Here is a 5,000-nt window from a genome sequence, read left to right on the forward strand (position 1 = left end):
CCTCGGCCGGCCTGCGCCATCCATCGACTGCCCCGGACGGCCCCGGGTGTGAGACACCTTGGCGGCTATATCTCCGCACCCTTGAGGGCCGTGAGGATGGGATCAGAGACCTGGCTTCCGGGGAGGTCCTCGGCTGGCCTGCACCGTCCGTCGACTCCCCCAGCTGGCCCCAGGTGTGAGACACCTCTGTGGCCGTATCTCCGCAACCCCAGGGGCAGTGAGGACGGGATCAGGGGCCTGGCTTCCAGGGGAGGCCGTCGGCCGGCCCGCACCATCCGTCGACTCCCGCGGCTGGCCCCGGGTGTGAGATGTCTTCGCGGTCATATCACTGCACCCCTGTGGTTCAGGAGGACCGGATTCCAGGCCTGGCTTCCAGGGGAGGCCCTCGGCTGGCCCGCACCATCCGTCTACTCCCGCGGCTGGCCCTGGGTGCGAGATGCCTCGGCGGCTGTATCTCCGCACCTCCAGGGGCCAGGAGGACCAGATTGGAGACCTGGTGTCCCGGGGAGGCCCTTGGCCTGCCCACGACATCTGTTGACTCCCCCAGCTGGCCCCGGGTGCGAGACGCCACCACGGCCGTATCTCCACTCCCCCAGGGTCCGGGAGGACGGGACACCCCGAGCCGACTTCTCCGGATGTCCCTACGCCCTCTCCTGGGGACTGCACACCCCCCCACTGGGACGCCCCTCCAGGGACGACCCTTAAGCCCGGGTAAGCGATCCTCATCCCCCTCCATGCCCGCAGGGGTTCCGGCTATCTGGACAGAGGTGCCGGGGTGTGCGGAGCGAGCGGCGCATCCGAGGACCTACCTCCTCCCGTGAGGTCAGCCCCGCCGCTGGGTCGCATCTGGACCCCGCTCCCTCAGTCCCTCAGTCCCCTGGCCCGACGCCGAGGAGCAAAGTAAGTCCCACCCGCGATCTGGACCCTGGCGGGCCCGAGGACGGGTCCCCCCTCCCCGTGAGGGTGTGGAGCCCATCCCCCCACCTGCAACAAAAGCTTGGCTTGAGGGCTGACTTTCAATAGATCGCAGTTTTTTGCTGCTCTGCTACGTACGAAACCCTGACCCAGAATCAGGTCATCTACGAATGATTTAGATCCCGATTCCTCACGAACGTGCGGTGCACTGCTGGAGAGAGGCAGCCCCCTTCCATCTGCACTCCGACGCAGTGACGAGTGGAGCTCCTCGCCGGCCTTGCGGCCGGATATCCCAGGCCAGCCGGAGATCCGTGCCGCTGTGGTATCATTACGTTTAGGCTGGATTCTGACTTAGAGGCGTTCAGTCAAAATCCCACAGATGGTAGCTTCGCACCATTGGCTCCTCAGCCAAGCACATACACCAAATGTCTGAACCTGCCGTTCCTCTCGTACTGAGCAGGATTACTATCGCAACAACACATCATCAGTAGGGTAAAACTAACCTGTCTCACGACGGTCTAAACCCAGCTCACATTCCCTATTAGTGGGTGAACAATCCAACGCTTGGTGAATTCTGCTTCACAATTGTTAGATATTATGAATATAAATATGCTGAAAGATAGAGCATAGAATAAAAAGTTTGCTTGAATATATGTATAGAGTTTAGCAATGTAAAATGTGCATTCATACTATATGTATAACAGACAGGCTTCTCTTCACAGCATCAAAAAGAAAAGCCTAACAAAGCAATATTGGAAAGCAAGGATTATATGATTTTCTCATGTTTGCAGAACAAATATCTATTAACAGACATCCTTTTTTATAAATTCAGAAATACGTGATGTTTTTCCAGTAGGAACAGCTTATACAGATGTTTCCTTTCAGAATGGCATCCTCACATCAGCAAAAGTGCTTAAATCACAAAAGGACAATAGAAAAGTCTAAAAACAGACATTATGTGACTTCCCATAGAAGGCCAGAAAAATATACTGAGGAAATAACAATCTCTTCTGTGTGTGACTAGCTATGTATATAGCTATTGTAGTAATTCAGTTATGTGAGAGAAGGACAGAGAGAGGTATTTTGTAGAAGTCATCATTCATATCTGTAATGAAGGAAAACTTTGTAAATATATGCTACAAATCTGACAGACTACGTGTGTTTTTTTTATAAAATAAGTTATCTGTAACTGTGCTTATAGCTGCAAAATATATTTCTTTATCAGTGTGCAATTTGAAAGGCTTGGTGCTTTAAACAGACTACAGATGGAGTCATGATGTGTTTCTGATTCAGCAGTAAACAGCACAGCAAGACTGTGTGTCTTAAGAGGACTTCAATCCATCACACCAAGCAAGCTCCAGCAAGAAGTTCCATATAATTTTTCAATGGTGATCCTTTGACAACGTTCCTAGCCTGTATCCAAAAACAGGGGGAGTGAATGGGTAATGTCACTCCTGTAAAAGCACAGTAACGTTTATGTGAAGTACTTCAGATTTCTACAGTTTTCAACAGTTTGTAGCAATACAGTTTAATAGACGTCTAAATCCGGTGAGACTGCATTGCAGGAAGGTGGAGCAGTTCCATAAATTCTCCAGAAAAGGTACAAGACAAAGTTGTAAGATTGAATCTGCCAGTTTTGCTGTACCAACTTCACAAGTGACTACAGAAACTTTTCAACCATCTACAGTAAAGCAGCTTGGCCATCTGCCTTGTCTGTTGACTGGTAAGAAAATTATTCTGTGTTACATACAGTATGAATGCCATAGAGGTAATAATAATAACAGAATAAATGTATATACAGCATATTAGCAAATGTAAAACCTTATTAGGGCAAGTTAATACTAAGGCATTATGCAAATGGATTGCAATTTGATAGTAAGGCATTATGCAAATGGATTATAATATTTGACTGGTATCTGAAATAAAATCATGTGTGGTATAAAAATGTTTATTGTGTGTACAATGTCATAAAAATACAGTGCATGACATTATCCAAAGGTTAGACTGTACAGACAAAAATTGTAAAGGTAAAGAACCAAGAAAAGTTAATATGTTGACATATTCAAATGTTAGACAGTTATGTTTTGTCACCAGATGCAAAAGGTTTATTTCAGAGTTGCAACAACAGTCAAATCAGTTACTGATAGAAACTCTAGTACATTTTGTTACAAAGAAATGTAATAAACTTCTAAAAGACAGACACAATGAGTTCAGGAAGCTTAGACAAGTTATACACGCATCTTTTCAAAAGTGCATAGGAGTTTCAAATTCAGCAGAACAGCTTACTAAAGAATGTCAGAAAGACCATGCAACATCACAGGAAATTCAACTGCAGTTGCAGGATAAAGGAAATAAATTAGCTCAACTGACAAAGACTGGGAATTTCCTGCATACACAGTTAATCTGTGCAAAAGAAATATATTTTATAATATGTTTATGTTTTGAAAATGGTTAAGCATGCATGCTAGGATGGTAGGGACATGACATGCTTGTATAAAGATATACATATACAAGACAGACATACATGTGTGTTCTTTTCATCTAGAGTACATCTGTTGCAATACACAAGAATAACAGGCAGACAACAGCAAATATAAATAATATAAATATAAATGTGTTGGTTAAACTAATATATATTTTGTTTTTTACAATTTGTTTATAATTATATAGTAACACCAAACAGTTAAAGTTCTGAATTTTAAAAAGAAAATCACAGATGGTATTATTCAAACAGTTTTTGTAAAATTAATGGCAGGACAGTTAAATAGATAAATAATAAAAAATACTGAAATCCATTTAAGGTAATTGTAAAATAATGTCTATTTATGTTGTATAAATGCATAGTTATGCAAATCACAATCACATTAAAGGAAAAATGCCAAAATAATTAATTATAGTTTATAGAGTACAAAATGTGAGCTCAGACCTTCCTAGACTGAATGAATAGTTACAGGAAATGTTGGAAAGATCAGATAAACAACAAGACTGATTGCCAGACAAGTAGCTTGAGTTTTTCTAAAGCATCATTGTTATTAAAACATAATTATTAAAATGTTTACAGGCAACACTATTTGGTAATTGTAATAAAATGTCACAATTGTGCATAGATGTCACTTATAATCTGTTTGCAAGTAAATGTTAAAAGAAAAAAACTCAGTTGCATCAAGTACAGCCAGCAAATGGGCTATAGTATATATACAGTTCAAATCAATTGTGCAGGAGGGTGTAAATACCTACTAGAGGTAATATACAGTGAAAGCTTTATTTAGTAACCTAATAAAATAAATGTATAACCAAAGTGTTGGGCTGACATACATTCTATTCTCACAGCATAGGGCAGGTAAACAGTGCTGAAGTACTACAGGGGGAGGGGTACTTTCTCAGTTTTACACTGACTGTATAAGAGGGAGGGGCACTTTCTCAGTTTTACACTGACTGTATAAGCAGTACTGCACAAAAGCTACAGAAAAAATAAACAACAAGAGTCTGAAATAAAGCTACAGAAAAAATAAACAACAAGGGTCTGAAATAAAGCTACAGAAAAAATAACAACAAGGGTCTGAAATAAAGCTACAGAAAAAATAAACAACAAGAGTCTGAAATAAAGCTACAGAAAAAATAAACGACAAGGGTCTGAAATAAAGCTACAGAAAAAATAACAACAAGGGTCTGAAATAAAGCTACAGAAAAAATAAACAAGGGTCTAAAATAAAGCTACAGGAAAAAATATCTAATTACTTCTTGACAATACTCTTTTATGGGGGGAAAAACAGGTATTAGTGTATTAGAAATACTGGTAAACTGGATTAAACCTGACAGGATAAGATATTTTACAACCTGTTAAACTGTAAAGCTATACAAGAGATGGTTTAAAAAAACAAGAGATGATTTAAAATTGCTTTATTAAAGCTATACAAGAGAGAATAAAGATATGCAAAATGCATAAATGTTTCTAATAGCAAGAATGGTCACTATTTTTAATATGTTTTTGGCAAAACAATGTTGGTATAAAAAAGCAATTTCTAAAGAGACATAAACATTTTCCAAGATTTTGCTCAATATTAATGTTATTAAATTTGTAAGAT

This window comes from Protopterus annectens, chromosome 9.part0 (genome assembly GCF_019279795.1).
Source record: "Protopterus annectens isolate FY-2018-M chromosome 9.part0, PAN1.0, whole genome shotgun sequence".
Classification (NCBI taxonomy): domain Eukaryota; kingdom Metazoa; phylum Chordata; order Ceratodontiformes; family Protopteridae; genus Protopterus; species Protopterus annectens.